This window comes from Coregonus clupeaformis, chromosome 1 (genome assembly GCF_020615455.1).
Source record: "Coregonus clupeaformis isolate EN_2021a chromosome 1, ASM2061545v1, whole genome shotgun sequence".
NCBI lineage: Eukaryota > Metazoa > Chordata > Actinopteri > Salmoniformes > Salmonidae > Coregonus > Coregonus clupeaformis.
The window spans coordinates 51,817,851-51,836,156 of NC_059192.1; the positions used below are offsets into that span (position 1 = coordinate 51,817,851).

The window sequence follows — 18,306 nt, forward strand, 5'->3', positions numbered from 1 at the left end:
TCTCTCTCTCTCTCTCTCTCTCTCAAAAGGGAGGAGTCGCATGGTAGAGCACTGATGAATCCCCTAGACAGAATGCATGCTGGGTTTCACATGATCACCTGGGAAATATTCAGGCTGAAGCAACTCAAACCAGCCTTCAGCCCTCCACCATCTTTCGCTTTGTTTATATTTTTCTGAGATCCAATCATTCCCCTAACCTACCTCATCTATTTGTGTGTGTGCCTTGTGTCTGCACGCACTACAGCAGCCTCCCTCCTTGAGGACTACCAGACAGTAGATATTTGGGTTGTAGACCTTGGCGATTAGTTGAATCAGTTGTGTAAGTGCAGTGCTAGATAAAGGAGATGATTGAGAAACACATTTCTAGTACACAGTACTTTGATCTAGTCAGTCATGATATTCCTGGCTTAGGTGGTCTAGAGGTAAACAAATGCTAACCCAATGCTTTCCCTCCCTCCCTCCCTGCCTCTCTATTTCATAAACTTCCAAGTGGGTGTGTTTGTTTGCATTGAATGGAAGTGCTGTTAAGAGGCAGAGGCAGCCCTCCAAGGCCCAGACACATGCCTGGCAAAAGCCAATATTTACCATGTTGTTGTCTCCTTACCTAGAAGGACTGTCATCTGCCTGGCTTGAACTATTTCCCTCTCTTTGTCCTTTCTAAAGGCCTTCTGAGACCGACACAACCAACAGGAGGGACAGACACACGGACAGCACCCAAGGACATCTCCACGGCAACAAGAGGTCAGAGATTGTGTGTTCTACTGTGTTGTGTGTGCGTGTGCAGGGCTCAAAACTGAGACCAAAACACTTGAATTTGTGACCCTTTGACTCATTATAGGCTATGTGCTCGGCCCGCAAATTAAAAAAAAAAACATTGAAATGATACGCGCATCATCAGTATTCTTTTTATTCGGGCTAGTAGCTTTTAGTTGGCACTGGTCTGATGTGCCACTAGTAAATGTACCTGAATGTCAAGCCCTGCAAGGGCATGCAAATGTAAAAGATGGCTAGTCATTATTAGCCTGGTTCTGTATGGAATACAGGTACATTATGGGACACAGGCCAGGACATTATCGTGATAAATTGTGCTGGTGCCATGAACTGAAAAGGTTAGTAGCAGTAGTGCCACCAGTGGAAAAAGTTAAGCTGTGTGTGTGTGCCTCCCCTCCACCCTTTTTTGTATTTTAATCTGTGTTGACCGCTTCATAATCTAAAGTCTATGAAGGGGTCAATGTTCCGTAAACCATTATTTTATTACACAGCTAATCTGTACTAAAGGTAGCTATTTAGTATTAATGGATACAGTATAGTCGCTAGCTTCCTTGACCCATACATCATTTAACAACAAACACCCTACATAGGCCTATTATTGTTGAATTACCCTTTAATACAATTTTAGGAGTCATTGATGGGAATTTAATGGCCCTAATCAATGTGCCTTTAATCTGCGCAGTGCACTGTGTTTGTACTATTAATGTACTGGTAAATCTATTTGCAGTGTTTCTCTCTGTGTCAAATCTTATTTTTCACGGCATAGCAGATATACAATAGAGTGGCCTCTGCACCCAAGGATGAATATAATGGATTAAGCACAAGTGCAGTTCACCTAAATTTGTGAGTCACTTTCCCCATGTTTTTCTTCTAGGTCATTTTAGTAGTGATTTGGATGTCAAAGTTCGCTGCTGTTGCGAGGGAAAATACATTAAGGTCTTATAGAATTATGGAGATGCTCAGTTGTAGCGTTCAAAGAGGTACCACTCATTTGATTTGATGGCTTTTTCTCTACTTTATCCTGACTGACTGCTGTCCTCTCTCTCCTCTCTCCTGCTATGCCGGGAAGGGCTCTGGTCTGTGTGCCTGTGTGTATGTTTGAGAGAGACAGAGAGAGAGTCCAGACGTTTTGTAGCAAGGTCGGCAGCAGCCTGATATTAGCATGCTGTCCACTGTGGGGAAGATAAACAGCCCTCTGTCATGGTAAAAAAACAACAGTCCCTTCATCTTTGATGTGCTCCGACTCCCTAATTGCTTTTATCTACCCAGAGCCAGAGAACACGCAACGGCTGGATCTATCTTTATTAATCCCCATTCCCTACCTGATTACACTGCCTCTGCCTGCCTGCCTGCCTGGGCTTGCCGGGGTCTGTAGCCAAGAGAGACTAAAATACCCAATATATCCAGGTGATGATATAGAGCTTAAGATTATATAGAATTATTATTTGTTCGTGTTGTTTTGTTGTTGTGGGCTCTAAATGTCAAGGGTCTGTAACTATAGACCTTGGCTAAGTAGACCTAGAAATGCTCTTACCAGCCCTTAAAAGTAAACACTTAATATTTCCTATTTTCACCATCTTAAGTGTCGACTGACTATATTCATGTAATTCCGGCACTTACCTTGGTGAATAGCAGTCTGGTGGAAAAGGGGTAAGGTGCATAAGAGCAGCTGCACTGAAAACTCACCTCTGCTCAGGCTCCCCCAAAGAGATGTGATGCTTGAGTGAGTGGCTTGTGTTGTCTGCCCTAGCAGTGTAATGTGTCTCTGAAAATAGGTTGTCTCCTGAAGTCGAATGCTTCTATCCTTATTGTAGTCTACACTGTACATTGTGGCCTGCAGTACAAAAATACCGCTAGCCAAACACAAATGTATCTTGCAGTGTGATTTTGACAGTGAAAACCTGAAAAAACAAGAAACTCGTAAACCTGGATTATTTTACAGAGGAAACAGAATTAATCAAAAGATAAAACTGATTTTATAGGGCCCTACAAACTGTAGAATGATTGTTCAAAAATGCTAACAATAACACCCCTTTTGAGATTGCACAAAGGTTTTATTTATGATATTGTCAAGTTAAAATGTAATGTAATGGAGGGTAGGTCATTATAGGCTATAGGCTACTTGCTCGGCCCACAAATTAAAGAGAACATTTAAATGATACGCACTTCATCAGTATTCTTTTTATTCGGGCTAGTAGCTTTTAGTTGGCACTGGTCTGGTGTGCCACTAGTAAATGTACCTGAATGTCAAGCCCTGCAAGGGATGGCTAGTCATTATTAGCCTGGTTCTGTATGGAATACAGGTACATTATGAGACACAGGTCAGGACATTATCGTGAAAAATTGGTGCGACCAAATCGTGCTGGTGCCATGAACTGAAAAATATATTTGATGCTTGAGTGAGTGGCTTGTGTTGTCTGCCCTAGCAGTATAATGGGTCTCTGAAAATGTGTTGTCTCCTGAAGTCGCATGCTTCTACCCTTATTGATAACATTTTTAAAAGAAAGAAAACTTCCATACACCTATCATAAACCTCTGTATTGGAGGTGGTTGTGTGAAGTACATCACTCTCAGTGCTCTCAATCGTGTATGTGATGAAAATCCCTTGGCATCACCTCATTACGAAAGCCAAAGGGGGTGAGCACTTCTGTCAGCGAGAACAAACATGATGACAAATATATAGTGATGGGGGAAATAATCTTTACAGTTACATATTGCAATATTATTTTGGACGACATTATATCGATATTTTTACTCCCAAGTATCGATTTGTAGGTGGGTGGGTCGCTAGACTAACATTTTCCCCCTGGTAACTTTTTCAATTGGTTGCACCAAAATGTTGTTGCGGCGTTACGCAATAAAACAAATTTAGTAATCATCTTATAAAGTAATTCACAGTGCTTTATTGAGAAAAATTTACTATGGAGATGGTATGATTACAGAAATATGTTTTTCAGGTAATTTTGATTTGTAAACCAGTGATTGTCATTTAATTCTGGGTTGACAATTGGGGCTATTGTTGCTATATTTTACTGTCAAAATAAGGCTCCAGAATTGTCCGTTTTTTGTGGGGTGGGCTCAATATAGAACCTTTTGCCTATGTTTTTGTACACTAGCTAATAGGCTAATTATTGCTAATTTGGGGTTAATTCACCACCAGAGGGAGTGGAAACTTGAAACACATTGGCTAGATCGCAAAATTCAAACTCCTATTTGCCATATCTTCAATTTAAGCCTACTAGAAAGTGTGTGCCCTCAGGCCTGGAGGAAAGTAAAAGTAATTCCGCTACCTAAGAATAGTAAAGCCCCCTTTACTGGTTCAAATAGCCGACGAATCAGCCTGTTACCAACCCTTAGTAAACTTTGGGGAAAAATGGTGTTTGACCAGATACAATGCTATTTTACAGTAAAAAGCTACTACAGCGACTGAAATGACTGCAACACTTAACAAAGAGCTGCAGTTAGTTTCAGAATGGGTGGGAAGGAAGAAGTTAGTCCTAAATATTTCAAGAACTAAAAGCATTTTATTTGGGACAAATCATTCACTAAACTCTAAACCTGAACTAAATCTTGTAATGAATAATGTGGAAATTGAGCAAGTTGAGGTGACTAAACTGCTTGGAGTAACCCTGGATTGTAAACTGTCATGGTCAAAACATATTGATACAACAGTAGCTAAGATGGGGAGAAGTCTGTCAATAATAAAGCGCTGCTCTGCCTTTTTAACAGCACTATCAACAAGGCAGGTCCTACAGGCCATAGTTTTGTTACACCTGGACTACTGTTCAGTCGTGTGGTCAGGTGCCACAAAGAGGGACTTAGGAAAATTGCAATTGGCTCAGAACAGGACAGCACGGCAGGCCCTTGGATGTACACAGAGAGCTAACATTAATAATATGCATGTCATTCTCTCCTGGCTCAAAGTGGAGGAGAGTTTGACTTCATCACTACTTGTATTTGTGAGAGGTATTGACATGTTGAATGCACCGAGCTGTCTGTTTGAACTACTGGCACATAGCTCGGACACCCATGCATACCCCACAAGGTCTATTCACAGTCCCCAAGTCCAGAACAGACTACGTAGAGCCATGACTAAATGGAACTCTATTCCACATCAGGTAACTAATGCAAGCAGTAGAATCAGATTAAAAAAACAGATAAAATACACCTTATGAAACAGCAGGACTGTGAATAGACACAAACACAGGCACAGACACATGCATACACACACATGATAACATGCGCACTATACACACATGTACACATGGATTTTGTGTTGTAGATATGTGGTACTAGAGTAGTGGCCTGAGGGAGCACACTTAATGTGTTGTGAAATCTGTTGTGAATGTATTGTTATGTTTGGCAGCAGCAAATGGGGATCCATAATAAATACAAATACAAATGTGTATATATTGCTGATGGTTAGCCTGTAATTGATTAATCTAACAGTAATTGAATGTCTTAAAAACGTTCCAATGCTCACTAGTACTCACTGCAAATGGCCAAAGTATGCCTCGCGCCTCCACATCTCAAAGACACCAGCTAGAATTTGCAAGTCACATTGATGCGACCAATTTAAAATGTAACTCACACAGCCAAGTCAAAGGGTCGCAAAATGCAACTAATGGTCGCAGTTTGGAACCCTGGTGTGTGTGTGTGTGTGGGCAGGTGAATGTGTGTGAGCGGGTGCATGTGTGTGTGTGGGCTGGCGCATGTGTGTGCTTCTGCCCCTGTGTGTTGTTTTCATTTAGCAGTGTCGAGTTCTCTGTGTCTCTCCCAGTTGAGGCTCAGTTCTCTGCGGTGCTGTTTGAAGCGGCCCCCTGAGCACAGCAGCACAAAGCAGTTCTCCTGTGTGGTCCCCCTCTCAGCAAGCTGTGTGTCTGCAAGCTGTGTGTGTGTTGCTGTGTGTACACGCTGTGAGTGTTGTTTGTAGGCCTATGTGTGTGTGTGTTAGCACTGTGTATGAGCACTGTGTGTGTGCCAAGAGGAAGGCCCTTTCTCCTGAACCCTGGCAGCCCCCCCAGCTCTGAGCGCTAATTAAGGGATGTTTCCTGCGGCCTGTCTGCTCAGCCCTCAGGATGAGCCTGTTCCTCCACACACATTCCTGGCCTGTCTGTCTGCTCACTGGCTTTTAGCTAGAGGAGAGAGGCTCCACACACACACACACCATGCCCAGACAGCCTCACACCATCACTCATCCTTAGCTACATACACTCAATGAACAAAAACACTATCTTACAGCGAAAGGCCCCATAGTGAATCAGCCTCTTTTTGTGTCTGAGCATCTTCTTGAGTGCATGTGTCTCTCTCCCCGGGTCTGTGTGTGTGTGTGGTCTTCCAGGACTTTTGTGTGCTTGGTGGAATTGATGAGAATGAATTGAGAATGCTGGCAAGAGGCTGGGGAACGAAAGAGGAGAAAGGGAGGCCCGCTAATGAAAGATGGTGAGGGACAAACTGAAAAGATAGCCGGGGAGAAATTGTGCCAAATACATTTTAATTGGGAAGAAGAAGCCGTCTTGTTTTGGGAGGTGGGTGGGCCTTTAACAAAGCCAAGGAGAAGAAATTGGAGAGAAAAGGCAAGAAACACATTTACTACACTAGGGCTGTCCCCGACTAAAATAAAATCTTGGTCGACCAAGAGTCATCTGTTCATTCGACCAAACGATTGGTCGACATTTGTATTTTTCCATGTATTACACATCCTATGTGTTTTAATCAAATCAACTATATTCACTGAGCATGTCTGATGCTTTAAGCACACGGTTTGATTAAATAATTAAGACACACAAATGACTAGAGGGAGTCCGACCAGCAATTTATTTGATTGTGGCAGGCTGGGCTCAGACTTGCTGCGCTGTAGGTGTTGCTGAAGCGGCAACATAATTATAGCCATTTCTGACTGAATAGTTCTGTTTTACCGAAATCCCTCATTGTTTAGGAAAAACATTCACTATTCAATCAACCCATGTTCTCTTTACGTGACACATGTATGCATCGCATGCACGTGACCAAAGACCTATTCAAACAGGACTAGTATTACTAGAGAACGTGGTTATGTAATTATTACTCCAGAATGTCCGTTATTCCAGAAGACGATTTGGACAGGATTAGTTTCTTTTCAAACTGCCCCCTGTAATTCTTTCTTTTTTTTTTCAATAAATTGACAGTTATGACGGAAGCCTGGAGGTTTTTATTCTAGGCTCGAAGATACAGTATTTCAACATGTCCAGGTGATAGGGCCACACTGATAACTCAAGGTTGGTTCCCATGTTTCTAAACCATACCAAATTATCTTTGGTATGGTGTCGCCATAATATTTGAATTGAGGAAGTGTGATCATAATCATGTAGGCCATTCATATATAGCTTATGCGCAGCACTTAGTTCAATTTATCTAATCAGTTATAGTTTTCTTGTGCCAACCGCGAGCAACACCTGTCAAACTCAGACAATTCTCTCAAAACACAGGGATGTCGATTCGCACGGGACTAGTATTATTAGAGGACCTTTGAGTTCATGAAATACAGTTTAGACATTGTTAATGTTGTAAATGGCTATTATAGCTGGAAACGGCTGATTTTTTAAAATGAAATATCTACATAGGCATACAGAGGCCCATTATCAGCAACCATCAGTCCTGTGTTCCAATGGCACGTTGTGTTTGCTAATCCAAGTTTATCATTTTAAAAGGCTAATTGATCATTAGAAAACCCTTTTGCAATTATGTTAGCACAGCTGAAAACTGTTGTGCTGATTAAAGAACCAATAAAACTGGCCTTCTTGAGACTATTTGAGTATCTGGAGCATCAGCAATTGTGGGTTCGATTACAGACTCAAAATGGCCAGAAACAAAGAACTTCCTTCTGAAACTCGTCAGTCTATTCTTGTTCTGAGAAATGAAGGCTCTTCTATGTGAGAAATTGCCATAACTTTGCACATTTTGATGTAAATGTTTGAGGACAGGGTTTTGTTCTTTCTAGATTCCATTAGAATGACAATCGCAGAGAAGGGGACAGGGCAACCTCTTACAATTCCAACTATTGAATCTACTGTTCTTAATTATACAACTACCTTCTTTGCCAAAAGTGGAGATGCTGAAAAACATTTTTTATATCGGTCCGCTAATACTAGTAAAGGCCCAATGCACTGCTTTTGTAAAACAATATTATGCAAAACATATATTTTTTGAAAAATATATATTTTTTATTCTGATTTTTCAGGGGGTGCTGCAGCACCCTCAGCACCCATACTTCCCGCGGCTGTGAGTCAGTGTCCAGATTTCAGTTTCCCTTTAACCCATCTGAACCGTAGGCTACAGATCCCTTGACGTGCCATAGGCCTATTTGAAGTCCCCGTCTTGTGACTGTCAAATTTGTATACAGTGAGGGAAAAAAGTATTTGATCCCCTGCTGATTTTGTACGTTTGCCCACTGACAAAGACATGATCAGTCTGTAATTTTAATGGTAGGTTTATTTGAACAGTGAGAGACAGAATAACAACTAAAAAATCCAGAAAAACACATGTCAAAAATATTATACATTGATTTGCATTTAAATGAGGGAAATAAGTATTTGACCCCTCTGCAAAACATTACTTAGTACTTGGTGGCAAAACCCTTGTTGGCAATCACAGAGGTCAGACGTTTCTTGTAGTTGGCCACCAGGTTTGCACACATCTCAGGAGGGATTTTGTCCCACTCCTCTTTGCAGATCTTCTCCAAGTCATTAAGGTTTCGAGGCTGATGTTTGGCAACTCGAACCTTCAGCTCCCTCCACAGATTTTCTATGAGATTAAGGTCGGGAGACTGGCTAGGCCACTCCAGGACCTTAATGTGCTTCTTCTTGAGCCACTCCTTTGTTGCCTTGGCCGTGTGTTTTGGGTCATTGTCATGCTGGAATACCCATCCACAACCCATTTTCAATGCCCTGGCTGAGGGAAGGAGGTTCTCACCCAAGATTTGACGGTACATGGCCCCGTCCATCATCCCTTTGATGCGGTGAAGTTGTCCTGTCCCCTTAGCAGAAAAACACCCCCAAAGCATAATGTTTCCACCTCCATGTTTGACGGTGGAGATGGTGTTCTTGGGGTCATAGGCAGCATTCATCTTCCTCCAAACACGGCGAGTTGAGTTGATGACAAAGAGCTCGATTTTGGTCTCATCTGACCACAACACTTTCACCCAGTTCTCCTCTGAATCATTCAGATGTTCATTGGCAAACTTCAGACGGCCCTGTATATGTGCTGTCTTGAGCAGGGGGACCTTGCGGGCACTGCAGGATTTCATTCCTTCATGGCGTAGTGTGTTACCAATTGTTTTCTTGGTGACTATGGTCCCAGCTGCCTTGAGATCATTGACAAGATCCTCCCGTGTAGTTCTGGGCTGATTCCTCACCGTTCTCATGATCATTGCAACTCCACGAGGTGAGATCTTGCATGGAGCCCCAGGCCGATGGAGATTGACAGTTCATTTGTGTTTCTTCAACTGTTGTCACCTTCTCACCAAGCTGCTTGGCGATGGTCTTGTAGCCCATTCCAGCCTTGTGTAGGTCTACAATATTTTCCCTGACATCCTTGGAGAGCTCTTTGGTCTTGGCCATGGTGGAGAGTTTGGAATCTGATTGATTGATTGCGTCTGTGGACAGGTGTCTTTTATACAGGTAACAAGCTGAGATTAGGAGCACTCCCTTTAAGAGTGTGCTCCTAATCTCAGCTCGTTACCTGTATAAAAGACACCTGGGAGCCAGAAATCTTCCTGATTGAGAGGGGGTCAAATACTTATTTCCCTCATTAAAATGCAAATCAATTTATGAAAAGTTTTGACATGTGTTTTTCTGGAATTTTTTGTTGTTATTCTGTCTCTCACTGTTAATAAACCTACCATTAAAATTATAGACAGATCATTTCTTTGTCAGTGGGCAAACGTACAAAATCAGCAGGGGATCAAATATTTTTTTCCCTCACTGTAGCTCCTCTCAATCATCACAGATAACATAGCCAGCACTGCTATCATCCTCTTTTACCACTTCACCAAATCTTTCCCAAACACTATTTTTCTGGTCCCCTCTTCTCTTTATTTTCAGATCTCCATTTCACAGCTTTTCTCTTATTGAATTAAACTCAGACATTGTCCTTTTTGCCTCAGTGGCCCGACGTTAACTTTTTCTGCCCGTTCACAAAAGCATTTGGCGATTGGCGTGTAAGCTATTTGGTGCGTGTACAGTTAATGCCAGATAGCCTAAAAATAATGAAAGAAAGACCTCAATGTAGCCTTTAGATATAAGTTCCACAAGAATGATACATTTATGGAATTTCTAATGTATTGTTTTCTATTTATTCAACCTGCCCGCCAGCCACCCGCCCTTCATCCACACAATATTTCATGACCCTAAATCTGCCCTCCCTGCGTATATAACCGCGGGGACTGCAGGCTATGAGTCAATCTGTGCATCACTATCGTGCAGCCCTACTTGCTTGGACAGAGAGAGCGAACGAGAGGGGATTGATGGTCTGTTTTCTTTGTGCACCTCTGACAGTGCTGGGCTTTAGGAAGCTGTCCCCGGCCAATTAAAAAGATCCCAACCACCTCTCTGAGCTGTGCCATGGTGACCGGAGCAAGATGTGATCAATCTGTAAGGTTTTAGAGGACTGTATCTCTGCCCCCAGAGCCCCCCTAGACACTGTCCTCTACTGTAGCGCCTCCCTCCCTCAATCTTCTCCTTTTTCTTGCTTTCTGCCTTTCGGAAGCATTCAGACTAGCGTTGGGCGGTATCCTGATTTTCATATTGTCATACCGTGCTTCTCTCATTCCGGGATTTACGGTATTACTGGCTTCGTACACATGGGGGGCGCCAAAAGAAATGCAAAAAAGCAGATTGGGTGTCTATTACCAGACGTAATAGCTCATTTCCATTTAGGCTGGTAGCTAAATATGCTAACAAGCGAAAACGACAGGCAATCCCCCTAAAAAAATACAATAAGAATAAGAATAATGGAGGCAACTGTGTTCTTGGGGACCTTCAATGCTGCAGAGGTGTTTTTGGTGCCCTTTGCTATGAGACTCGAAATTGAGCTTAGGTGCATCCTGTTTCCATTGATCATCCTTGAGATGTTTCTACAACTTGATTTACCTGTGGTAAATTCGATTGATTGGACATGATTTGGAAAGGGACACACCTGTCAATATAAGGTCCCACAGTTGACAGTGCATTTCAGAGCAAAAACCAAGCCATTAGGTTGAAGGAATTCTCCATAGAGCTTTGAGACAGGATTGTGTCGAGGCACAGATCTGGGGAAGGGAACCAATACATTTCTGCAGCATTGAAGGTCCCCAAGAACACAGTGGCCTCCATCATTCTTAAATGGAAAAAGTTTGGAACCACCAAGACTCTTCCTAAACTGAGCAATCAGGGGAGAAGGGCCTTGGTCAGGGAGGTGGCCAAGAACCCGATTGTCACTCTGACAGAGCTCCAGAGTTCCTCTGTGGAGATGGGCCTTAAAGGCCTTTATGGTAGTGGCCAGACGGAAGCCACTCCTCATTAAAAGGCACATGACAGCCCGCTTGGAGTTTGCCAGAAGGCACCTAAAGGACTCTCAGACCATGAGAAACAAGATTCTCTGGTCTGATGAAACCAAGACTGAACTCTTTGGCCTGAATGCCAAGCGTCACGTCTGGAGGAAACCTGGCATAATCCCTACGGTGAAGCATGGTGGTGGCAGCATCATGCTGTGGGGATGTTTTTCAGTGGCAGGGACTGGGAGACTAGTCAGGTTCGAGGGAAAGATGAACGGATCAAAGTACAGAGAACTTTGATGAAAAGCTGCTCCAGAGCGCTCAGGACCTCAGACTGGGGTGAAGGTTCACCTTCAAACAGGACAACAACCCAAAGCAAACAGCCAAGATAACGCACAAGTGGCTTTGGGATAAGTCTCTGAATATCCTTGAGTGGCCCAGCCAGAGCCCGGACTTGAACCTGATCAAACATCTCTGGAGAGACCTGAAAATAGCTGTGCAGCATCGCTCCCCATCCAACCTGACGGAGCTTGAGAGGATCTGCGGAGAACAATGGGAGAAACTCCCCAAATACAGGTGTGCCAAGCTTGTTGCGTCATACCCAAGAAGACTTGAGGCTGTAATCGCTGCCAAAGGTTCTTCAACAAAGTGCTGAGTAAAGGGTCTGAATACTTATGTAAATGTGATATTTCATTATATATTTTCTTGCTAAAATTTGTAAAAACCTGTTTTTGCTTTGTCATTATGGGGTATTGTGTGTAGATTGATGAGGGAAAAAAACTATTTAATCAATTTTGAATAATGCTGTAACGTAACAAAATGTGGAAAAAGTCAAGGGGTCTGAATACTTTCCGAATGCACTCTATATAGGGTTAACAGAGTTTGGATATTTATAAGCTATAGTGAACGAGAGACACTGTGCAAAGTTTTGATTCATGCTTGTCTGAAGGAAGAACAGTACTGGCTCTGGAGCAGAATGTGTACATGCTGTGTCTGCGTGGAGTCTGTAGTCGCTAGGGCAACGGGCCTGCCTGCTCTGCTTGGAGAAGAGGGGGGAGGAGCAGATGGGCCAAGAACAGAGAGGAGAAAAACCTAAGGAACTCAAGATAGCAGTGACAGCTGTACAGATAATTAATCCAAAGGGCTTTGACTTCTCAAACATGGCAGAAAGCTAACACTATATGATGCCCCATATCATTATCAATCCAGCCACTTACTTAGATAACTAGCAAGTTAAATTTAGGGGTCACGTTAATGCAGACTTTTGCATTAATGTTAGAAATATAATGGCCATGCATCATTTTTGCAAAAAATACCTTGCTTTTTCATTGTAAGCTCATTTACTTGTGTGGCTGCCAGCCAAATAGCGTTGCACTTCTGTTGTCATCTGATGGAAATTAAGCTATTTTCTGCTGAATGTGTTTTACTAATGTACACTGAGAGTACAAAACATTAAGAACACCTTCCTAATATTGAGTTACACCCCTCCTTTTGCCCTCAGAACAGCCTCAATTCATTGGGCATGGACTCTACAAGGTATAGAAAGCGTTCCACAGGGATGCTGGCTCATGTTGAATGGTGGACCATTCTTGATACACACGGAAACTGTTTAGCATGAAAAACCCAGCAACTTGTAGTTCTTGACACAAATTACTACTACTACTATTACAATTCATTGAAAAACTTCAAAGTAATCTTTTCAACGGTATTGAAAAACCATCCGGTGGCTACTCGTGAGCCTAATTCAGGAAGTTTTTGTGTCCGTCAACAACAGACGCAAAAACTGCAGCTCTCCGTCTACCATTTTTATGTGTGTCTTTCGAAAGTTAACTTTTGAAAACTTTTTGCAGTTAGAAGATTGCTATCTCTGTCTGTATGAGCCCATACTTTGTCTCTGGGTCTGTAGATACTGAGTTGTTCGCCTCCACATGAGGAATTTGGCCTTGTTTTTGTGTGTGGCTTTGGTTTAAATTGCCAATTTATTTAGCAGTCTGCCATTACTGCACAAATAGCGATCAACTGAATTCTCTGTGTGATTACTCTCTGCAGATAAGCCATTTATCAGGGTTGTTTGTTATAGTTTAGATATAAAAATAGCAATAATAGCAGCACTAGCAGTACGGGCCTACGCACACAAATCAGCAGCATACTGTAATCCGGTATAGCGGTAGCTAGCAAGCTATAGAAGGCCTATGTTCCATGGTGCTCAGGGTAGGCCTATATGTCTGTCTTTTTGTGTATCCAGTGCCCGTGAGCTGTCATGAACTCGTCGTTCCCCAGTATGTTGTGTGTCATAAACCACCCAGCCTGAGTCTCTAAGCCTTTACAGTGCTGGACATTTCTCCCAGTGGACTCACAAACTGTGGGCTGGGACTCTGTGATCTGGACCCCCTGGCTGTCTCTCTGACCCCTCTGTTGTCCCTAGAATTGGGACATGCGGATGGTGATGTGGCCCCAAAGGGTTGGCCCATCTGCATGTGCTGCAGCTGCTTACTCCATATCACTAGTGTCAGTCACCATTCTACTGTACACTCCCACAGGCAGCCATGGACCCCTAGACACTGATCTAAGGTCACCTTTGCCTTTTGTGTGTGTGGGGTAAACTGATCATAGATCTGTGTGCCTAAGGGGAACATCTACACAGAGTGTCTGTGTTATGGAGTTCTCAGTTCTGTAATATGCTGTCTCACTTGTACTCTCCGGCCCTTTACTAGATCAGGAGTCAATCTCCAAGCCTCCATCCCCAAGGCCTGTTCCATGTGTTTTCAAAGCAGGATAAAACATTGAGGCAGACAGAATGAATGGAAGCAGCAGAAGAGAAGTGGTCAGAGGGGAGGATACAGTAGTAAGTGGACAGACCGGGATTGCGTGGGAAGCAGCCTGAGATGTTTGGCCAATTGAGAGAGCAGAGCAGTGACAGTCCCAACTGTCACAGAGCTATGCTGGCTGCTGTTAAGCCTGCAGCCATTGATTTAAGACTTCTAATCAGATTAATGAGATAAAGGAGTTGAGGAGGGCAGGCTGAATCTGATGCTGAGGGAGAGATGAGATGAGGATGTCTCTACTTTGGCCTCCAGGAGGGGGCTGGAGCTGTTGTGACAGAGGGGTGTGTGTGTGTAATTGGTGTGACTCATTGGTGCATGACTAGTGTGAGAACCCAGGGTGAGATCTGAGACACTGCCATGGCCTGAGAGCCATGTCTCCCATACCAATACATACCACAGTATATACAACACAGTATGCACTGAGTATACAAAACATTAGGAACACCTTCCTAATATTGAGTTGCACCCACCCCCCTTTTGCCCTCAGAACAGCCTCAATTCATCGGGGCATGGACTATACAAGATGTCGAAAGCATTCCACAGTGATGCTGGGCCATGTTGACTCCAATGCTTCCCACAGTTGTATTATGTTGGCTGGGTGTTCTTTGGGTGGTGGACCATTCTTGATACACACGGGAAACTGTTGAGCGTAAAGAAAACCAGCAGCGTTGCAGTTCTTGACACAAACCGGTGAGCCTGGCACCTACTACCATACCCTGTTCAAAGGCACGTAAATATTTTGTCTTGTCCATTCACCCTCTGAATGGCACACAGACACAATCCATGTCTCAATTGTCTCAAGGCTTAAGAATCGTTCTTTAACCTGCCTCCTCCCATTCATCTACACTGATTGAAGTGGATTTAACAAGTGACATCAATAAGGGATCATAGCTTTCACCTGGATTCACCTGGTCAGTCTGTCATGGAAAGAGCAGGTGTTCTTAATGTTTTGTATACTCAGTGTATACCCAAAATACGCTCACACTAAATGCATACTATCTTCACGTCAGATCACACACACTTACAGTACTGTTAAACACAAGAATTTAGCTTTGCATTTTTAAAGATAATTTCCTGTAATTATACACATTTTGCCATGCTTATGCCCTGTTCTTATGCTATCTGAGTGACTCAAACATTACAACAAAATCAATGGGGCCCCATGCCATGACATTTTTTGAATTTTAGATTCTCCCTGACTGTCTAGTTTTTATTTAGGTGATTGTTAGTTCTCAAAGATTATCTTATTTAAAAAATATTCATATTTTGAAGTTGGGAGGGTGTGCACGAACATACAGTACGAATGAATGTGTGTTTGTGTGTAAATATGTTTACTGTTTATGTCCCAGGTGTGTTCTATATTTGTGTATTTCAGAGAGCAGCTATGTGCCTCTTGTTCCCCCTCCAACTACATCACTATACATTAATAGCCTGTGTGAATAAAACAGTTTCTTCATGTCAATGCAATTAAATCTCTGTATGTGAAGACTGCGCCGATAGACATGGCCACCTTGTTTCAGGCTCCTAAGCAACTTTGCAGAAAAGATAATGGAGCAATATACAGTGCATTCTGAAAGTGTTCAGACCCCTTGACTTTTTCCACATTTTGTTACATTACAGCCTTATTCTAAAATTGATTAAATAGTTTTTCCCCCTCATCAATCTACACACAATACCCCATAATGACAAAGCAAAAACAGGTTTTAGAAAAATTTGAAAATGTGTGCTTAGGGTCGTTGTCCTGTTGGAAGGTGAACCTTCGCCCCAGTCTGAGGTCCTGAGCACTCTGGAGCAGGTTTTCATCAAGGATCTCGCTGTACTTTGCTCCGTTCATCTTTCCCTCGATCCTGACTAGTCTCCCAGTCCCTGCCGCTAAGAAACATCCCCACAGTATGATGCTGCCACCACCATGCTTCACCGTAGGGATGGTGCCAGGTTTCTTCCAGATGTGACGCTTGGCATTCAGGCCAAAGAGTTCAATCTTGGTTTCATCAGACCAGAGAATCTTGTTTCTCATGGTCTGAGTCCTTTAGGTGCCTTTTGGCTGTCATGTGCCTTTTACTGAGGAGTGGCTTCCGTCTGGCCACTCTACCATAAAGGCCTGATTGGTGGAGTGCTGCAGAGATGGTTGTCCTTCTGGGAGGTTCTCCCATCTCCACAGAATAACTCTGGAGCTCTGTCAGAGTGACCATCAGGTTCTTGGTCACCTCTCTGATAAAGGCCCTTCTCCCAGATTGCTCAATTTGGTCGGGCGGCCAGCTCTAGGAAGAGTCTTGATGGTTCCAAACTTCTTCCATTTAAGAATGATTGAGGCCACTGTGTTCTTGGGGACCTTCAATGCTGCAGAAATGTTTTGCTACCCTTCCCCAGATCTCTGCCTCGACACAATCCTGTCTCGGAGCTCTACGGACAATTCCTTCGACCTCATGGCTTGGTTTTTGCTCTGACATGCGCTGTCAGCTGTGGGACCTTATATATAGTTGAAGTCGGAAGTTTACATACACCTTAGCCAAATACATTTAAACTTAGTTTTTCACAATTCCTGACATTTAATCCTAGTAAAATTCCCTGTCTTAGGTCAGTTAGGATCACCACTTTATTTTAAGAATGTGAAATGTCTGAATAATTGTAGAGAGAATTATTTATTTCAGCTTTTATTTATTGAATCACATTCCCAGTGGGTCAGAAGTGTACATACACTCAATTAGTATTTGGTAGCATTGCTTTTAAGTTGTTTAACTTGGGTCAAACATTTTGGGTAGCCTTCCACAAGCTTCCCACAATAAGTTGGGTGAATTTCTGCCCATTCCTCCAGACATTGCTGGTGTAACTGAGTCAGGTTTGTAGGCCTCCTTGCTCGCACACGCTTTTTCAGTTCTGCCCACACATTTTATATAGGCTTGAGGTCAGGGCTTTGTGATGGCCACTCCAATACCTTGACTTTGTTGACCTTAAGCCATTTTGCCACAACTTTGGAAGTATGCTTGGGGTCATTGTCCATTTGGAAGACACATTTGCAACCAAGCTTTAACTTCCTGACTGATGTCTTGAGATGTTGCTTCAATATATCCACATAATTTTCCTTCCTCATGATGCCATCTATTTTTGTGAAGTGCACCAGTCCCTCCTGCAGCAAAGCACCCCCACAGCATGATGCTGCCACCCCCGTGCTTCACAGTTGGGATGTTTCTTAGCGGCAGGGACTGGGAGACTAGTCAGGATCGAGGGAAAGATGAACGGAGCAAAGTACAGCGAGATCCTTGATGAAAACCTGCTCCAGAGTGCTCAGGACCTCAGACTGGGGCGAAGGTTCACCTTCCAACAGGACAACGACCCTAAGCACACAGCCAACAGAATGCAGGAGTGGCTTTGGGAAAAGTCTCTGAATGTCCTTGAGTGGCCCGGACTTGAACCCGATCGAACATCCCTGGAGAGATCTGAAAATAGCTGTGCAGCGACGCTCCCCATCCAACCTGAGAGAGCTTGAGAGGATCTGCAGAGAAGAATGGGAGAAGCTCCCCAAATACAGGTTTGCCAAGCTTGTAAAGTCATACCCCCCAAGAAGACTCAAGGCTTTAATCGCTGCCAGAGGTGCTTCAACAAAGTACTGAGTAAATGGTCTGAATACTTACGTAAATGTGATATTTTCCTGCTTTTTTTTATTATACATTTTCAACATTTTCAAAAACCTGTTTTTGCTTTGTCATTATGGGGTATTGTGTGTAGATTGATGAGGGGGAAAAACGATTTAATCAATTTTAGAATAAGGCTGTAATGTAACAAAATGTGGAAAAAGTCAAGGGGTCTGAACACTTTCAGAATGCACTGTATATTGCTCCATTATCTTTTCTGCAAAGTTGCTTAGGAGCCTGAAACAAGGTGGCCATGTCTATCGGCGCAGTCTTCACATACAGAGATTTAATTGCATTGACAGGAAGAAACTGTTTTATTCACACAGGCTATTAATGTATAGTGATGTAGTTGGAGGGGGAACAAGAGGCACATAGCTGCTCTCTGAAATACACAAATATAGAACACACCTGGGACATAAACAGTAAACATATTTACACACAAACACACATTCATTCGTACTGTATGTTCGTGCACACCCTCCCAACTTCAAAACACCACACACACACTAACACAGTGTTGACCGTGCCGCTTTTCCGCTAAGATTATAGCCTTGCACTGCCTCCTCAG

General features: G+C 43.1%; 1 protein-coding gene across 2 annotated transcripts in view; it reads left to right on the forward strand.

Moving 5' to 3' along the window:
- LOC121570369 (bifunctional heparan sulfate N-deacetylase/N-sulfotransferase 2) overlaps window positions 1-18,306 on the forward strand; it is a 180,358-nt gene that overhangs the window by 115,484 nt on the left and 46,568 nt on the right. For both annotated transcript variants that reach the window (XM_041881839.2, XM_041881832.2), the window contains exon 3: window positions 664-741. The gene's annotated coding sequence lies outside the window, so the exon portion shown is untranslated. The remainder of the gene's footprint in view (window positions 1-663; window positions 742-18,306) is intronic.